The 20,683-nt window shown below is 39.5% G+C and overlaps 1 long non-coding RNA gene across 1 annotated transcript; it reads left to right on the top strand.

Annotated features, from left to right (window-relative positions):
• Positions 1-14,807: 14,807 nt before the first annotated feature.
• LOC137870792 (uncharacterized) lies at positions 14,808-16,985 on the top strand. Its single transcript, XR_011102744.1, has 5 exons — positions 14,808-14,864; positions 15,756-15,821; positions 15,934-15,962; positions 16,055-16,467; positions 16,746-16,985. It is a non-coding gene; the product is annotated as an uncharacterized lncRNA (long non-coding RNA).
• Positions 16,986-20,683: the final 3,698 nt, after the last annotated feature.

Below are 20,683 nucleotides of genomic sequence, written 5' to 3'. Positions count from 1 at the left end.
TAAACGTGGCTGAGGAGAAATATTTGGAGGCCTTTCAGAAAAATCACAAAATGCACTCTAAATTTAGAAACACTTCACAAACTAACAACAGGAATGTGAAACCAGAGAAGAAGAGTTAGAAATAAAATGAATAAACTGTCAGAAATATGCAAATAGAAAACACACAAAAAAGAAAAAATAGAAGGACTCCTGGAACTTATATTTTAAAATAAACTACTGAAGCCTTTCCATTGAGATCAAGAAACCAGAGCAGGATGTGCATGGACATATCAGGGGGCCAGCATGGGTAAACACATTAGAGTAACAAGTTTAAAACAACATCTACCCATTAAGAATTGTATCACTATGGGTTAGCTAGTTAGCTGCTCTGCAAAATAATGTATGTAACTCTACTCTATTTGTTAGCAAGGAAAACAGCAAAGAAGCATTGAAATGAAAAACATTACCTGCTGTTTGTCCTACAAAGTGAGGACAAAGGAAGGGAGGTCGGTATAAACAGTGTAGAGACAAAGAAGGCTAAATAACAAAAGAGCATTAGCAAAACGATTAATACATAGTTTCAAAGGGTTCCAAAGGCTAAGCCAATGCTATCAATGCTAATTTGCATGCAAATGTATACCCACGACTAGTGGTATTTCAAAAAATAATTGTCAGTAGTAGTCGCTTGTGTAAAAGTAAGATAACACATTGACAGCTAAAAGTCGAGATAAAACAATGGATGAAAGCATAGATAAAACAATAGATAAAATAAGTCACATAATACAATTAACATATAAGATAAGTTTGGAAAAGCCAAGTTTAAAAGTGAGTTTAGAATGCATAATGCACTATTACCACTTCAGCAAATTCCAGTGCTTCACAGGTCCACTCAGTTTGTAACTGAGACCCAACCTGGGTCAGTCGGTGTAGGTCCAAGTAAAATTCAGGCGAGACAAAGACCCTGTTACTCTTGATATTGAATTGAGTCATGGGCGATTGGATCACAAGTGGACAGAGCAAAATGAAATGTAAAGGATCACCAAGACATGTTGTGATCCGATCACTCAAACCATTTGCCGAGATGGTCCAGGATGCATTTGATCACATATCTTTTGTAATGTTAAAGCTGTCAGGGCTGCAGGAAAATACGTCATCAAAGCTCTCCTTTTGTTCCTCCTTTTTTCTCATCTCCACTTGGTTCTCAAATCGCATAAGCTGGCTTTGTCTGAAAGCTCCAAACAGCACATAAAAATTACTTACGATTGCGTCAAACATTTTGGGCGATTCGGTTTGCTCGGAACGCGCCAAGGAATAGACCCATTCTGTATTGCTTTGATTTCTTCTTCATCTTCTTCTAACTTCCGGCAGACTAGGCAACGAAGTGTATTTCTGCCTCACGGCAGTTAAAAACAACAACTGTTTTGGTCTTTCAAAACTGAGTGCAGAGGAAAATGAAACGTGTTGCTACTTTTTATATGGAAGGTATGTCATGATTATGACACTCTTGATAATAATGGAAGAGCAAACTAATTAGGACTTTAAAAATACTGATGATGATGTGAATAATGATGACATGGGAGAGGTGATTAAACCAATGGCATCATGGTTTTTAATGGAATGATGTAAATGTTTCCATGTAATCAGCGTTGCCAAGCTCAGCGCTGATGACAGGTCTGCAGCTGCAGAGCGAGATGACATATTTGCATAGCTCAACGCTTCCCCGCCCAGCTGTATTTTCACATCAGCACTACAGTGGCTGTTAGCATATTAGGCTGTCCTTTTCTGCCAGTGCCAGCCACGGTTTACAAGTAAACGGAGTGACTATAAATCACTGCTAAATCACACAGCAGAACTAAGATTATGTTTAGAATAATGCCATAGCTATAAATCTTCCATGCTGCTGACTGAACCAGACAAAAACACCAGTTTATTCTGGGGCTTGTAATATAATTTCCAATTCAGATTAGCCTGACGTTGATGGATTGTATCATCATTTCCTGAAAATGTAAACTGACTTTTTTTGTTGACAGGCTGACAATTTGACATTGTGTGCGTGGGCGGCTCTGTCAATAGTATGGGGGAATACAAATTAAATCAAATAGATTGTCAAATTGAAGTTTTCATTAACTTTGAGAAAAAGTTTGTCGGACAAACTTTGCTGCTTTTCTTTTCAACATGTCACCACTTCGTATAATGCATCCCATTGCCTGTGCAGTAACAGAGAAAAAGCTTATCGATATTGGTGGATTGTGTGTCTTACAGCCCCCATGGCTTTCTCTTTCTGAGTGCAAAGGCTCTTACTGAAGAACAGTGATGGCTGTTGGTCATTTGTATATGGATTTCACTACCACGTTTGAGAAGTTGCAGCTCTCAGGTATTCACTGCAGCATGAAAAGCAATAAATAGTAGAGCTATCTCACTGTTAAAGTCCACTTACCTCCTGAGGGCCCAGTGCTCTATATGTAAATGAGAGTGCCTTGTAACAAGTACGCACACATATATAAACTGTTCTCTCTCTTTCTTTCGTACTCAGGCACACACAAGCTTTCACGTGCACACACACACACACACACACAAACACACATTGGCCAAGTGATTCGTGTTCCGCCTTAGATAAAAACAAAATACTCAATGAAGTCCTTTCCTTCAGCAGGTTGGACGCGAGGTGACTGCGTCCTCCTCCACCATTCAAGTGTGATGCCTCTGTTTTCCTCTTGTTTTCCTTTCTTTTCCCCCACCTCACACCGGCTCAGAAACAATTGAATAAGGCAGTGTTTGCAGAGCTGTTAATATCCCGAAGACCATTGGTCGGTTTGGAGGTACTTCTTTGTCTCCGGACGGGTGTGCTCGTTCAAAGTGGGCCTTTCAGCTTTCAATCCCAATATTCGGACCAGAGACGAAAGCCAGAACATTGTTTTCAGCCCCACCCCTCCCCAAAAGTCTAAAGGTAATGCCAGTTAATCACACACATCAGTCAAACTACAGAGAGAGGCAGCAATGACCTTGCGTGTCCACCGCTCATTCCCATGGCATCTTCATGACAGAGAGGGTCACAAGAGGAGCTGCGTGAAAAAAAGAAAAAACTTCAATTATGGAGATTAATTAACCATGACAACATAGTTTGGCTTAACGAGACTTAAGTCTGCCAACCATTCTCTGTAGCTTCTCACAGTTGCTCAGGGCAACTCGACATCTTCCCCAGTTAGCCACAAAAATTAGTGGGATGCATGCCAAAGCTTTGTAAATATACACAAAGATTAAACAGCTCTGCCAACATCCCTCCTGGAATACAGAGATTGAAGCTTTAATGATGATATTTGATGCAAACTATTTTAAATAGAAGCCTTGGTTTTTTGAATGATGAAACACAGCTGTCTAACATGTGGTGATTTATTCTCCTTCTCATTCCAAGCTGGGGCTGACCTCCAGAAATGATTTTCTTCCGGACAAATAATTAGGCTACGTGTTACAGACTCGTAATGAACTAGACTGGTGCCACACATTTAATAACAGAGGTTACCCATGCAAAACTGATTCATGACCATAGTCAGGAACACTGACCATCATTGTTTGGCATTAACATGTATCAGCTCCCTCTAGAAGGTGAATGGGCCTGTGATCACCTTTAACTTAACCTTAAGTCTTCTGAATTCAAAGTAGACCTACACAACAAGTGAAGAAGCAATGTCTAGTGAGTAGAAAGAAACAAAAAGTTTGCTGTTTGAGTAAAACTCTTTATGCTCAACTCAATTCTATCATTTACTATGTAACATGTGATGCTACAGCATTTGATAGCTGACCTAGATAGCTATCAAATGCTAACTTCCTGAATGCTAACCCTGCTAGCAAACTGTCTGTTTCACTTTAACACAATCCAAATGCACACGATAGTGTCTACAAGTCACGGTATATAAAATAAAACCAACTACTACCAAGCATTTTGTCAGGCTTTACTGACTTCAAATTACCATTAATGCTAACCAACACATTCTCACTCAAAACTCATCAACTACCTCAGCTTGGTCAGTTGCCCTACGCTTTAAACTATGACGTTCTAGGTTCCCATCTAGAGTCTCTTGACTCGGTCTATCAGGGATGGCATGTCAAGTTTATGCTTGTGCATACAGTCTCTTTAAAAATATACTTCCAACATGGGTATACTTAGTTTTTATGTTTTCTAATGTGGGAATAAAACTACTTTTGGTTACATTCTGAAAAAAAATAAAACAAAATTGTAATGTAAAAAAACGTTGCTTGTTACCCAATTGGCATTAGTAAAGTATGTGAGTTACATAACAAAACTACGTTAAAATAAGTCAATGTTGACTCCTTTTTCAAAGTCATGTGGTTGTGTGACCCGACACATGTACACTTAACAGCCTCTGGCACTAACTGTGGCACAATCATTTTTTTGATTTGAAATGGGGGTTACAGGGGTTAACACTACTTTCATGTCTCAAATGTAGGCTAACCTATACTACGCACATCAAACAAAACTGAGTGTTTGCATTCGTTATTATTATTATTAGGCAGATGCTATTCGCATCCAAGTGTCAGAAGCCAACGATACCTTTTGCACTTGGGCAATGTGGCAATTTGTTGCCTAAACCTGACCAAACTGCCACTGAAAACTGAAAGGAATAATCATTTTTAAAAGTTTCACCCATTCATCCACTACAATTTACTACTAGATATTCTTTGTAACTAACACTATTACTGATATTAATATTTGCACATTAGCTAACTAAGTAAATAGCTGGATAGCTGCCGAGTGACTACTATCACCCGGTTGCAAATAGACACTCCGTTATTAATAATGGACTACGATGTGGTAAGAAATTCAATATTGAGATATCACCATTTCCCACATTTAAGTTAGTCATTGCTATTCCAAAAGCTCAAACCATTAGGCAGTGCAAATAGAGAAATATGTGTTGCTGAAATTGCTGTCACAAAGGGGAAGCACGCTCTGCAGTCTTTCTAGGGCAGCCTGGCATTGACAATGCTCGCTGTGCTTCACTTACAGGGCAAAGTACCCAAACAGCAACCCATTTTTTTTAACCAAGAATCAACAGCATGAATTCATTTCCAAAGCCCTTTCCCTACAGTTTTAACTTACTTACCTCCTCGTTTATCCAAAGCACAGATCATTAAAATGTCCTAAAATACCACTGGTGAAAAATGCCCACAGCAAAACGGCGAGTGACTGTGACTCATTATTAGATGTTGCTTTATTTCCCTTAGCTGTTAAATGGGTTTTTCCTGTTAGATTTAGGGAGGGAGAAATTGTGCATTTTGAGATTGAAGTCAGCGATCTCCACAGAAAAAACAATGCTTCAATGTTTTGTTGTGGAGAAAAGGTGCAAAAGTATCTTCAATAAGGCGTGATATGCAATATGACAGGCTTTACCATGGGTGAACAATTTTAGAGCAAGCTAACCATCCCTTTCTGTCTATCTCTGTGCAGTACAGCCCTGCATGCAATTGTAGCCCATGCCAAGCTAGATCATAAATGAAAGTGACTTTGAGAACAAACAAACAAACAGAGCTTAAGTGAATCAGTTAGGAAGAAAGAGGCATGTGGCAGGCAGGCAGGTGATGGATGGTGGAGCTTAGGAGCCGTGACTTTTGGGTAAGTGACAATGACACACATAAAGGCCACCATTACCCATTTTAAGATGCGGTTAAAATCCTTATCGACCCGTCCGCCTCACTTGCCAATATGCCGGAGCATCATGCCAGCTGGGGCTGGATGGCAGGCAGGGAGTGATTTGCATTGACGAGAACCAGCCCCGTCTCCTCTCTATAACACACACACACACACACACACACACACACACACACGCACACACACTTTATACATAGACAAGTATCCTTATGTGAGCAGGCTCTAAACCCAAAAGAGAAAAACACCAGTAGCAGCAAATCATTGGTGGATTCCAAATGCTTCACTCTGCAATTCGCCACGGATGCACTTTAGACTGAAGTGTGATGCAGGGTCAAATTAATGCCTGACACCAATTTGGACGAGGACACTTTCTTCCACGTCTCCTAATGCTGCCAGAGACACTCACCTGTGTCGAATAATTGCATGAAATTGTAGCTCCTTCCTCACTTTGCGAATCTGCACTTGAGGCAAGTTCAAACATCCTGAAATGCACGGCCATAGCCGGCTATCAGTTCACTAAGGTCTGGACCTCGGTAATTATTTAATAAGACCACTGTCTCTCTGCGTCTGAATGACGTGAAACCTCTTGAGACTGACAGCCATCAATAAGACTGCTATCTGTGGTGAGGTGACTGGAGGAGGCAGAGTGTGTGACAGCACAGGCGTGTTCAGTGCAGCCATTTTACACACAAAAATTTGTTGAAAACTAAAATCCTGAGTGATATATTCACAGTATTAGAATGTATTATTGAAAACTATTGATCCTCTGTTCTGCGATTCTTTAATGCTATTTGATGTTATTTAGTTTTTACCAATAAACAGCTCCACAGCTGAGATTCAGCATCAGACAGTCCGGTCTTCTCCTCTGTGCGAGTGAGGGGTGTGATGGTGAGACAGCGCTGATGAAATATTGAGCGGAATTCGATTGGAGTTTGAGTTGGCTTATATCTTTTACAGTTGAGAAGGTGTTATGGAATAGTTCTGGCTCACTAGCACAAGAACAAATAACACTGCTGGTTTGAATGTTTATGATGAAGTTAATATTTTTGTGGACAATAAGCCACATGATGGTGATATTCATGCCTGATCACAAGTGTTTTCTGTTAGTTTTGGGTTTCCCCCTTCGATGAAGAGCAGCACACAGCCGCTTCCCTTACATGTTTGTTTAGATGTTTGATGTTATTTATTTGCACAATTTCAAAAATAAAAATAAACAAACATAACAGATCTTAGTGTTTAGTAAGACTTCCAGTTGAAACACATGTAAGAAGTTATGACATTGACATGACATTTTTAGCGTTTTTAAATGGGTTTCTGGAGAAGGACATTTCCAAAAAAGCTGGACATCGTATCAAAGGGTCGGTCAAGCCCACAGCTAGCAGCCCTGACCCAGCATGGAAAAGGATTTGTACGAATGGTATTTCTGGCTGACAGCGGCGGAGAAGCGCTGCACATTTTATGGCTAAGAATGCGTTTCATTTGCAACTGAGCTCTTGGTGTTTGGAGCTGTTTGGAGCTACGCTACGCTAACCAAGGCAGCTACACCACAGGACACACACAAGCTACGTGCTTTTGAAAACTTTTTGATAGACCTGAGTGGACTCTTTAAGTGAAGAGCAGCTGTGGTAAGTTAACTGATTTTGCGTCTTTACATCTGCAGTAGCGTTTCTACTGTGTTCATTTGTCTACCGTGACGTTTTTATGAATAATACGAATGGCTTGTGCTCTAGCGCCGCATTATTGCTGGATTGATTTGTTGCTTTGTTGTCATATAAATATATGTGACTGGTTCTTGTGAGTTTTTCTTGTCATTGTGTTAATTACATTGATTTGGACTATATGCATTGTCCGTTAATTACGAAGCATCCCGTCATGCGTGGGGTTATTGTTCGGACAATTGAATCGGGCTGTTGTTTCCCCGCTAAGCTAGTTAGCTTAGCCCCCCTGAAGACACGTGCGGTGCTGCAGCCTCAGCTGTTTTTTGTTATTGTTCCGGGTTCAGAGGTCACAATGTCTGTTGTCTGTTACGTGAGCGCAGTCCACTGAAAACATTATATTTCCCACAATTTAAGCTTCTGCATTTTCCAAATGCACTAGTATTATTCAAACGTATTGTCCAGTTCTTAAGTCTCGTACCGAATGGTTTAATACAAATACGTGTATTATTACACCCCTAGAAACAAATAACCACAGCTGTGGCGTCATAATGAGGTTATTAGGAGATGGCTCAAGTCTAGTAGGACAGCACAGAAGGCCCAGGTATAAAATGCATGGTCCAGCACTGCCCAAATCTGGTTCCATTGCCTACAGAGATGTGTTTATAGAGATTAATAGCTGATTGAAATAACTGTAGTTGGGGTCAAACACCTGCATTCTGGTGAATTGCTACATGTTGTATTGTAAAATATTATACATTTATTTAATCAAAGGACACAATGCAGTAAGGCATTCAAATATTTCCTATAACCTATAGATCAAATATTTTCATTTCATATTATCTCTGTATGATTTACTCTTTCCTCCTCTTTTGTGTCTCCAACCTCCTTAAATGTGCACCTCTTCACCTCAATGATATATTCATTTATTCAATCTATTCCTAAAGCAATGGACTTTAACTGCTCATTTGTCTTTCAGCAAGATTTCTGCTCATGTTCAAAGTTTTAATGTTACGAGAATTAAGTTGCAATTTCATGAGAAGTCATGCTATTTCAAGAAAAAAAAGTGCCCCATAATCCAACCTGTTCTCACTCTTAACGTGTCAAATAAAGCAGCTTGGTCATGTCTTGGCGTCTGACACCGGTGTTAGCACGTGTGGATGACGCACTCACCATTAATCAGAGTTAATGTTGTAGAATATAGAGGAACATAGTCCACACAGGGCAGGAGGGGAGGTGAATGGGTCAAACAAACATAACTTTCATCCAGGAGACAGCAGTTTGTGTCCTGTGCGAAACTAAAAGTAAAAATTGACATTTTGTCATATGAGTCGCTCTTTTCCTAAAACTAACAAAGTTGTTACCTAAATCTAACTTCCTGTGAAGACAGAAATGTATTTTGAAAAGACACTATACATTTAACAAGTGGAGCTGGTACGCCGTCCCTGACACGTCCAAAACGGATGCTAGAAGGGAACCTAGAGGGTCATAGTTTTAAGCTAAAGGCCACTGACCAAGCGTCAGTATTTCACGTGTCAGTGTGAGTGTGTATTGTGTACGTATAGTCTGCTGTGCATGAGTGCTCTGTGATATGGTAGTATACCCTTCAGACTATCTGACAGACACATTAGGGACTCTTTCTGGATGAGAAGGTTTAAGGGAAGCGACTGTTTGCTGCTCTTCATCGATGGGGGAAAACTAAAAGAAAACACTTGTGATCAGGCATAGTTTAGAGTCTAATTCAATTCTTTACAAACACCAGTATAGTTTCCGTATTCCCCCAGCCAGCCCGAAGGGCTGGCCCCCCCCCAGCCAGCCCGAAGGGCTGGTCCCCCAGCCAGCCCGAAGGGCTGGCCCCTCCCAGCCCGCAGGGCTGGTCCCTGAGATGACTGCCTTTAAGAATCACTTGGTTTTATCTCATTAGCATGTTGCTATAGAAAGTTAGCTTTAGCAAAGGACTACAAATTTGCTATTTTGTGGGCTTATTCAAGTGGTCAAATTGAAGATTCCCTGTAATTTTCATCAATTTTGAACCATATCCTGATGAGTTATGACTGTTTGAATGAGGGACATTTGGCTTATTCTTTCCCATTCATTTTCGGGGAAAGCAAAATTGGACCTCCTGTCCCTCTTCCTAAATAGGCAAAATAAGGTCAAAATGGTCCCAAAAGTGACCCATTTGGGCCTGTCTACAACATACTAAAAAATCAGGTTTCTAAGTTGTTTAGAAAAAAAAAAGTGCTTGATTTAGCCCAAAATCTACTATCAAACTCATCCTTTTCAAAATCGTTTTTTGCCATGTCCCGAGTTTGATCCAGAAATCCAAAACTTGTCTGATTTTTACCGGATTTTTGGCAAAATGAGCTTATTACAGGGCTTGTACAGTACACATGTTGAAAATCTGGGGTCTCTAGGACCAATATTTTGGCTTTTATGCCGTTTTGATCACAAGTCAAATTTAGGCGAGGATAAGGGAATAACGCACCAAATGGCCCTTTTGGCCCGTTTTTGAGGACCTTAACCTGCATCAATTTGCACCAAACTTTAGGCATTTAAAGCTGAGATGACCGTCTTTGAATATGAAAAAGATCTGTTACGTTACCTTGTTTAAAAGTACTCGAAAATGAGACCCGAAAGTAGAAAAGTGACCATCTGGCATTTGGGACATTTGGGTACAAAGCATGAAAATGAATGGGAAATGGCCGTTTTTGGCCTGGGGAAACCCCAAATTTCCCCAGGCTTCGGGCAGGGACCTCCCTGCCAGCCCAAAGGGCTGGCCCCTCCCAGCCAGCCCGAAGGGTCCGAGAAATATTAATTTCAGATCAATAGGATGATCAGTTAAGGAGTTATTGGCGATTTATTAATTGATCCAAATCCCACGGCTCTCGCCCCCGAATTGTCCCTTTTTGACCATTTTGGCCCCCCAAATGTCCGTTTTTGGCCCATTCGTCCTACACCAATTGTCCCTTTTTGGCCCATTCGTCCGGACCCAATTGTCCCTTTTTGACCCTGATGGCATCAAGGAATTTTGGGCCAAAAAGGGACAATTGGGTTAGGACAATTGGGCCAATGCAAATGTATGAGAAATGTCCGGGGACACTTCTCATCCATTAACATGGGCCCAAATTAACCTGAATTGTCCCAACCCAATTGTCCCTTTTTGGCCCTGATGGCATCGAGGAATTTTGGGCCAAAAAGGGACAATTGGGATCCGGGGACACTTCTCATCCATTTGAATGGGAAAAAAGTGATACCCAATTGTCCCAACCCAATTGTCCCGTTTTGGCCCAAAATGCCAATATCCTACAATTTCATGCTGATCCAAGAAATATTGATTTCAGATCGATCGGATGCTCGGTTAAGGAGTTATTGATCATTTAAAATAATTTCCAAATCTCTCCAAACGTGCCGCCGAAGTGTCCATTTTTGGCCCTTTTGGCTCCCCAATTGTCCCTTTTTGTCCCAATTGGCAAAGGACGATTGGCTGCAATTGTGCCATTTGGGGGGGTCAATGGGGCCAAAAAGGGACAATTGGGCCGATAGGCCCCAATTGTCCCTTTTTGTACACGTTGTCCCTCCCCAAATGTCCCTTTTTGGCCCAAACGGCAAAACTCACTTGCCCCCTGGTGGACAGTCGCCATAAAAGGACAATTGGGCACACTGTTCCCAAACTTTGGGAATTTATTCCCGAGACGTCCTGGGACCTACGGGAACCATTTTTTCCCACCTGAAACTAGAGAAAATATGTTGTTTGAACCCGCACTCAGCCGATTTTTAGCGGACCTCTAAATGCCCCGTAGGGGACGCCAAAAAAGGTCGTTTTGGGGAGATTCGGCCAATACAAATGTATGACAAGTGTCCCGGAGGGCCCTACTAGCGGCTAGCTAGCTCTCTGTTTGACAAAAGTCACGCTGGCCCACTGACCAATCACGGCGCACCTTAATGCTGACGTACTTAGCAGGCTACCTAGACAGCTCTGGCACGTCAAAGAATACGCCCAACATGTCAAACTAAAGATCTGATTGGTTGAAGACGATGACAATCAACAATGTTTTCCCCATATACTTTAATCTGCAAGGTCTACCTATGGGACCTTGGGCCTCTCTCCTTACATAGAGACATAGAGGCTGAATCTGATTGGATAAGAGCTCTACGTAAAACAAGCTGTACTGGAAGCAGAGCAACTGAGGAAGACATGAGCTGTGCAATGAGAAAATAAGCTAATGGGGAATTGTGATTTTGTTTAGGCCAGCAGAGAAGGCTTAGCTGGCCCTGACGGCCCACCACTGGATTTGGGCATAGGAAGTGTCCTGGTTTCCATTTGTAGTATGAGTTGTGACCAATCATGATTAAGCAGGCTTTGGTAGAATGCAGGGAAACAGTTGGTGTGGAGAGCACAAGAGACGGAAGAAATGCATTCTGGGAACCCACTGGCTAATGTCTGGTGGAGATTTCACTTTTAAACTGGCTACTTGTGAATCAATCTGGTTGTACACATTGTCTTCAACTCCAACTCCAGTTGCAAATCAGACTTTGAACAATGAGCAGCACATGGAAAAGGAAGTCTTGGCTTACATCTGTTGGTTACACCAGAACACAGGAAACATAGCCCTTTGCCCCCAGAGACTTATCATCAACAGACTGATTGCTGATGGTTTCAGAGATTGATCAGCCACTGATCATATACAGTATACTGTATTTTTATGAGATGCTTTGAAAAGTCTGACTATTTACCTGGGTTTCATTATGGAGGAGTATATGAAAAGCATAGGATAAGAGAGTTATCAAATAGAGAAACCTCCCACTAATAAGACCAGACATTTTACAAACTCTTACAAACTCATTTTACAAAGCTGTGAGTTTAATCTGGGCTGTTTTCTAGGATTGTACTGATTTCTTGAGCACTCTTAACACTATCTGACCTAAAAACTCCTCCAATAAACCAGCTGGCTGTTTACTCAACCGTCATACAAATTTTGTTGTTTTTTACTTTAACAGATACAGGTTTTAATGTGCTGAAAATATGATACGAAGCAGGTGTTCATTAGAAATCTGCAGGTGTAGAAGAAACATGTTATTGATGTTAAATGATTTGTTTTTGAGGGGGGTTAAGAGTTTAGAATAAAGCATACAAACCCATACAAAGTTGCTATAGTATTGGAGTTTTATAGGATTTTGTTAAATCTATAAATGGAATATTGGATCTACTTCAGCTTCAGATTTCAGCTTTTGTTGAACCATTTTAAGGATTTGTTTTAGATAAAGTACTCCCTCACTGTGATGCATGCAACTTGTTTGGTTTTAAATGACAAAGAAAACCAAATGATGTAATGGGGAAAACTTACATAAGTCTTCAAAGATTTGAATAGTAATTATGGTTTTGAAATGTAAAGAAATAGTCATTAAGTATTTCACGTTTAATTTGCAAGATATTCTGTGACATCATTCACTTTACATATTCGATCTGTGAAATATTCCAAGGCACATCTAATGTTTATTGAACATAACAGGCGCTTTCAATGTGGTTTCAGTGTCAGGCTTGAGGATAGATTCAGGGCTTCTGCCTGACAATACTTCACTGTTGATTCCATCTCTTTTTGCTGTCGGGGTAATTAAAAGCTACTTGAGAACAGAGAGCTAGATGCTCTATATCTGAGTCTACACTCTGAGCTCTGAATGAATCAGTCTCAATTAACTCTGGATCAGATGCTTAATTGCAGAAAACACAAGTAATCATTACCTCCATATTATGTAAATCAATCACTGTTTTGGTATCCCCTCAAGTACAGTACAGCATTATCCTACCTAGGGATGGAAGGAGTGAGGAACTTTTAACAGGTTATGAAACATTCTCAGTGTCATACTGAAGCCTCTATATGACCCTACATCACCAGAACCAGGACTGAGTGGAACAGACTACTGGGAACTACTTTCATCCACAGGGGTCGCCAAAACCACAAAATGAAAGTTCCTTGTAGCTTTAAGTAAAAATATCAATGCATTAAGTCTTGCATTCAAAATCATACTTAAAGCTACAGTCTGTAACTTTAATATAATTACTTTTCTGTCATATTTCTTCAAACTGTCACTTTATCCTGACAGTAGTACATGAGACAGATAATCTGTGAACAAATCTGCCTCTTTTCAGTGCTCTTATACGACATTTGTAAGAAGAAAAACATCCCGGCAGAGCTGATGAGACTTTAACACAGTGTCACCACTGTCACTGTATCACCAAACCTATTTCTCGTTTCAAATGTTTTTTAAATCATATTTTAAAATGAGAAAGTTTATCACTTGACCGCCAAGTTGAAAACAGTCAAGCCAAAACCAAGCAACGCCCACCAGCTGGAGCAATCTTACTAATTTTATAGATAAACACAAAAATATGTTTCTGAAATATGCAATGCAGTAACATAATCTTGATTCATATTTGATCAGTGCTGCCTAGTTAGACAGTTGTATCGTAATTCACAGACAGACATTGACAGCTGTGATTGGTTGTTTTAGTGGATCCTTACAAATGGCATCAGAAGCACTAAAGAGAGGCAGAGGAACAACAAATCTGATCTGAATTGTAGTGGAGTCTGAAGTATGAAGCTAAAGTAAAGTACTCAAGTGCTGCCTATATCCCTACTATTAAGAAGCTACTGACTCAAACCAGTATAGCTACCACAGCATAATTCATATTGATAGGATATTTAAATGAATGTTCACATATCACCGTCACAGCTGTCCTCTCCCAGGCGAAAAAAAAAAGTACTTTTTTTGTATTTAAAATATACTGACATTTTCAATAGTACACTGCAAATATACTATCAAAGAATTGTACTTTCTGTAAATATATAAAAAGTATACAAAAGTTACGCTTTCACCTGTTTTCAAAATTCAACTTTTAACACACTTTAAAATAATTGTACTGTAGTATACTTTCAAGAAATATATTATTAAAAAAATATACTTTAAGTTAAAGTTCTGTGCAATTACTTAAATGTACTTTTTTGAACTTTGTTTTCAAACATATTTTTTTTATATTTCAAAATGTATGCTCTAAATTACCATTGAAACAAATGCACCGGATGCACATTTTTAAACTATTTTGATATCTTGCTGTTTTAGTACATCTTATTCATGCTTATATTTCAGTACATTATGTGTATATTTCTTGAGGAAAATGTTAATTATTATTGATTATGTGTATTAGAAGAATGATGCACCGAAAGCCCCTTTATAACCTTTCCAATTGTTTAAATTATCAAAATTGTATAAAGTACACAAATAGCTACACTCATAATCATTCAATAATATGTTTAAGTAAAATGTAGCTGAATTGTATGAAATCAAAAGTTTATTCATTCAAACACTTAAACATTAAGTACATATGCAATAACCTGAAAATATGTATAACCTGAATGTAGGCAAATCAAGTAAACTTTATGTGACTGAATCATCACGTGACGCTCTGCGTAAGGAAACGTCACTTCACCAACGTGACACGTAACTGAGCGTGGACTTGGCATTCTGATCAGATTCTGACCGACCGAGCAGGACCAAGTTATAAGGTAAGTCCAATCATTTGCCATCTTAAGTAACATGTTATTTTAGAAGTATTTGTTTTACGAATACGGATATGATTCTTTTGACAATTATATTTGAGAGGTTGGTGAATTTAGGTTAGCAGTGTCCGAGGATGCTGAATGGCCTGCTATGTGAGTTAGCACGAGCTAGCGGCTTTGGCGCCGGTTAGCATAGTTGCGCTGATTGTGAAATACTCTGGCTTCGTCCCGACTTTGCTTCCGAAGCAGAGGACCTTCGGTAGAGAACACTCTGCTCACCAAGCTGCTGCCTCTCAGGCTGTGTGCGTCAACAGCTAACTTCCACCATGTGGCTATAGTCACATCGTGGTTCGCTAGCACTTGCTATCTGGCTCAGCGCTAGCTAGAAACACCGCATGAAAGGTAACAATGCTGGTTGTCGTGCACTGCGGGGCTTGTCGCAACCCGCGCCTGATACTATGCTTCGTTTCATGATGTCCCGAGGCGGAACGCCCTTCTGCTGCTAATGGTTATCTAGGCTATAGCCGGTTATGCTAATGCCGCTCAGGCTGCGTCATTTGCTAACACAGGCTACCTACATCTTAACCGGCTGCACTTGCTGCTCGAGTTCGGCACGAGCTAAACTGCAGAGAGGTTTACACAGTTGGTTGACATTACAGTATAAGTGGCTCGTTATACTGCGGTGGCCTGAAAAAATAAATAAAATAAATCCGATTTATTGCCAATTAATGTTATGGTTTCATATGCAGGGAATGTGATTTGGTGTATTGACAACGAAATATGGAATAATATACAATAAAATATGTACAATGCAAGATCAGGCAGACGCACCTCTGCAGCTGGTTATTTGTCATTCTGGTTGAAAACTAACCGTGTAATATTTTCCATTACTTTCAGGTACAACACTACGGGGCCGACTCAACAAAGTAGCTCACATCTTGTCCAGGCAACTTCTCAATGTAGGTGAGTAACATGACATATGATGGCATTGATAAGTTCTATATGAACTAAGCCATAGTTTTCTGCAGAAATGTTGGCTCTATCTTGACCTTTTTGGGTTTTTTTTCTCCTTTAGGTAGAATATGTGAATGGGCGTATGGGAATGTAAGTTGTGGAAAATCAGTAGGAAGTAGGTATGAATTGCTTAAACATTGCAAGCTATAACAATAAAACATTTCTTTCAATGTTTTTTTCAGGTAAATGCAGAATTCATGCGTATAACCACTTTGGTCAAGCCACGTTCCTGGCACAGCTTGACAAATACACAGGCAACATAATGACGGTCGTCAGCAATAGAGGAGCTGGAAGGAAGATCCGGCTCATCATATTCATATGTGAATAATGTCGATCAATAGTGTCTACCTATTAGGTAGGTAGAGATCTTCCAACTGTATATTAATGTGGTCCATTGGTTCTCTCATATACAGCACACCTTGGCTGGCAGCACAGTGACAGTTTAATCGATCACGCATGACCCTTTTTTGCCAGGAGCTGGCTGCCCTGGTGTTCACAAAGGAGGTCCTTCCACTGTCCACCCTGACTGGGAAGTCTGGGAAAGTGGGACCTCCTAAAAGACAACTGGACGTTGCCAAAGTGCAGGCCAATACAGGTAGGTAATTTGAGTCGTATGTAGACAATTTAAGGCTTCTGTGATTCATAAAGCAGCAGGATCGCATGTTGGTGGTAAACACACCACCAGTGATGAAATATATTTGACCTGCACTGGTAGGAATATTAGCATATCATATTGATATAGTTCCTCAAGTTAATCCTGATTTACTGTTCAAAAAATAATATTGGTTTAACAGAATTTCCTGTGTAGTCAAAATAGAAGAAAATGTTGTATGAATATGCTGTGACATCATCTCTCGTATCTTCTCTTAACAGACGCTGTTATTCAAGAGTCTCCGCAGACGAGTGCCTCGGCTGTGCGAGCGGCCATCAGACGGAAGTGAACGAGCAGTTCAACCAAAAGAAAGGAACATAACGTGGATCATGTTTGTGTTTCTATTTAGTGAGCGAGAGTCTGCAGCGGTGCAATTCGTTTTGATGGTTCAGTGTTCTTCTGTGTTTTAATCTGAAACATGGTCCTTCTGTTTTGTTTAGTAATACATGTACCATGTAAACTTAAATCGGAACATGTTTTGCTCTCTTAAGTATATTTTTCTTATATTTCTCAAATACATTATATTACAATTATTTGTAAGTGTTTAAAGTTTTAATTTGCAAATTGTTAGATTTACGATGTTGGTACATTTTATATATTTGCAAATAGTACAATTCTTGGCAGTGTATTTGCAATGTACTATTATAAATATAATATATTAAGAATATATTTGAATTTCAATAAAGTGTTTGATTACTATCTGGGAAGTTCATTTAGGATACTGGTAATACATTTATAATATTGTGATGTATAAGTATGTAGTGTACAAAGTAATATAGCATAGTAATAAAGTGTGCTTTCTTAGTAATTGGAATAAGCCAAAAGTATAACTTTTGGTATACTATTACCACAATATAAATATATTAATATTTACATATTTGTAAAATACTCCTAATATATTTCAAATATACTTAAAACACAAAAAAAGTATAATTTAAGTTGGCTATCAGCATGTATATTAATACATAGTCATATACTTAAATTGTACCAAGTATACTTTTAAGTTGTTCCAATTTAGCACAAAAAAATACACTAAATACACTTCAAATTGTCCATAACTAGTATTTAATCACAACTAAAATCTACTAAGTACAAAATAAGTTGTTCCAAAATAGCACTCTTTAAGTATACTGATGATTAGTAGGGCTTCAAGTATACTAGAGTATACTCAAGTATGCTAAGATTAAATGTATTTAGCATATTTATTTTTCACCTGGGCTGTGTCATTGTATTGGTGTTTAAAGGTGTTGATTTGAGTATACAGTAAATTTGGAGGCTGCAGTTTTGTTTTATCACTTGTGTCCACAAAGTCATGAAGAAGCGGCGGTGTGCCCTGTCCGTATCTAACAGCCCTGTCTGACCGTGGTAAATGGTTTCTGTGTGAGTGGGACTGATTCCAAAGGCCCTCGGTCAAGACTGTGGTGGAGATGAAATGGATAAAGACTATGAATAGAGATCCCATTTCCCCCAAGCAAGAGCATGACACACAGATGCAGGGTGCTAGGAGAAAATCCATAAATGCAAATGGTGTTTTAGATGCGCTGCGGTGACTGCAGGACGCAAGGAACTTCATATTATAACTCATCAAGCTCATTGGTTCATGGACAGCTGAGTGGGTGCTGCGTTGATTCCTGGCATATGCCTCCATGTTGATTTGCTTATTATAGAGCTTTTTTGGGGGGGGTTGTCATATCTTTATGCTGATGCATTGCTTGCTATTAGTCTGTACAACAAGCTAGCAGGAATTTACATACTGTATCATATGTGTTTCAACTAGTGGGAAGAAAATATAGCAACTCAAAATTAGATGACTCATTTCACCGGTGAGGTCTTTTACGTGATTGAAAATAATTGATCGCAAACAAAAAGTATTATTAGATCCAAGGTATTCTACAGTTCGACTTTGTTAAACATAATGAGTACATGCTAATTACAACCATTCAATTTTTTGAAGCGTGAGGCCGGGGTTTGGTGCATCTACTCGTCCACGTTATATCATCAGCCAACATCCTTTCTGGCTCCTGAAAGCCTGAATTTTTGCAAATGGCCTCGATAGCGACCTGCACTTTGGTGAAGATACACTGAGACTATGAATAGATAGTTATGTTGCCCCCAGCGAGAACATGACACAGAGACACAGAGCAATGAGAAAATCCATAAATGCAAATAATGGGTTTATTGTGGTAGCTGCTGAACAAGGGGAGCTTCATAGTGAAGTACAATAAGCTGACTGGTAATGCACGGTCCAGTAGGTTTCACATTGATTTCTGAAACATACCCTTGTAGAAGTTGATGTTCTTGTTTTAGGGTGTTGTTTATTGTCCTGCTTTTATGACTTCGCCTACACCAAACTTTATGTATAAAAGACCAATAGTTCATTATTTGATACAACTTCCTCCCGTTTTGACACCTAGTCTGTAAAATAAATATATATAATTTAGATAATTCACTATTGAATGATACTGGTGATAAAATGTAAACTGCTTACTCACACTTGAAGAAGAATGTCTACATAAAATATATTAGATATCATATTGACCTGTATTGTGAGGTAATTGGCTTCATGTGCTTGTCATCCAAATTCTCTCTTTAATGTTATCGTCTCATCTTTACTACATTAATAGATCATACCCATCTGACTCTTTATACAGGACAATTTCTGTATGGAAAGGGATGCACTGTGTTTTATGTAATGCATCATTTATACATCAGTGACATATTTTTGGTCCTACTTTCAGGACTAGCAGTAAGACAGTAAGAGAGTTTCTTAATGAGTTTTTCGCATCCTGAGGAGCCATTTCGGTACTTTGACTGATTGACTCCACCCGACAAACCTACCCACCCATCAATCTGTTGACCTACCTATCTGGCCCGGGAGCGCCTAGGGATGCCCCAGGAGGAGCTGCAAAATGTCGCTGAGGTACGTCTGGACCACCTTGCTTAGCCTGCTGCCACAACAACTCAGGGTAGCAGGAAATGGATGGATGGATCTCAGATTATAAAATATAACTTCAGTTCAAACCCGAGCAAAATAAATATCAAACAAACCAAAAGAAACATAGTGTAGTAGACCGTGTGTTTCAGATGCTGAATGAATAGAGACGTCCAAAAGTACAGATGGAAATGAGTTTTCCTCTTCTGTAGAGCAGATGAGTTAACATGAGGTGTAGTGTTTCAATGTTATCACTGGACATGCACAATACGTGCAAGATGTGTTGCTCTTGGCCTTTTAGGGCGATGTGATTGGATGGGGCTTTGAATGTCATGCAGCATTACTGTAGATCAAATCACTATTTTAAATGCAGATACATTTTTTGTTTAAGCCAAGTGAGCCAGTGTTTACTTACAGCATAATGCAAATTGCTTAGTGGGAAATATCACTATGAGATTTGAGCCTTTTCAATTTGGTGTCATATTTTAGCCTTTTTAACCAAGATAATCGAGTAACCTAAATCATTTGCCATATACATAAATCCAACCCATAAAAATGTTGCTATTTTCAGCATTTCAAATTAAACCGCAACTGTCAAAGAAAGAAAACGTCATCATAATTTCTACTTTTCTGCTGAGAACGTAAACTAGTGACGTCACACTCTCCTAATTCTTCCCCTTTCTCAGAGTCAGTGTAGGAAGCCCCATAAATAACTCTAAGGTTACCTGCAAACCAGACGGTAACCTCTGGGTCTGAAGAGTGAAGCCAATGCTGAAGTCCCTTAAACCTGCACTCTCTCTACTGACCATCAGGGGGCGACTCCTCTGGTTGTATAGAAGTCTATGAGAAAATGACTTCTAATGACTACTTCTCTCTTGATTTATTACCTCAGTAAACATTGTAAACATGAGTTTATGGTCTCAATCTCTAGTTTCAAGTCTTCTTCAATACAGCATGATGTTCATTTAGTAAATTATGGTCCATTTAGAGTCAAACAGACCATAAAGCAGGGGATGCTTTAGGGCGGGGCTACCCTGTGATTGACAGGTCTCTACCACGGCGTTGTCCGGTCTGGAGTCATCTTTAACTATTTCACTATTTCAGTGTTTTCACTTCATGGACGTGAATTGTACGATTTTGGCCATATGCAGCGTTTGGATGTACTAAAATCCACCATCTCATATCACTTCTGGTTGCAAACAAACAAGATGACGACTGGCCAACCAA

Source organism: Cebidichthys violaceus, unplaced genomic scaffold, assembly GCF_023349555.1.
Source record: "Cebidichthys violaceus isolate CVI_PGR_0920_01 unplaced genomic scaffold, fCebVio1.0.p SCAF_14, whole genome shotgun sequence".
NCBI lineage: Eukaryota > Metazoa > Chordata > Actinopteri > Perciformes > Stichaeidae > Cebidichthys > Cebidichthys violaceus.
The sequence above is the reverse complement of the archived record's forward strand: the minus strand, read 5'-3'. Positions and strand labels throughout refer to the sequence as shown.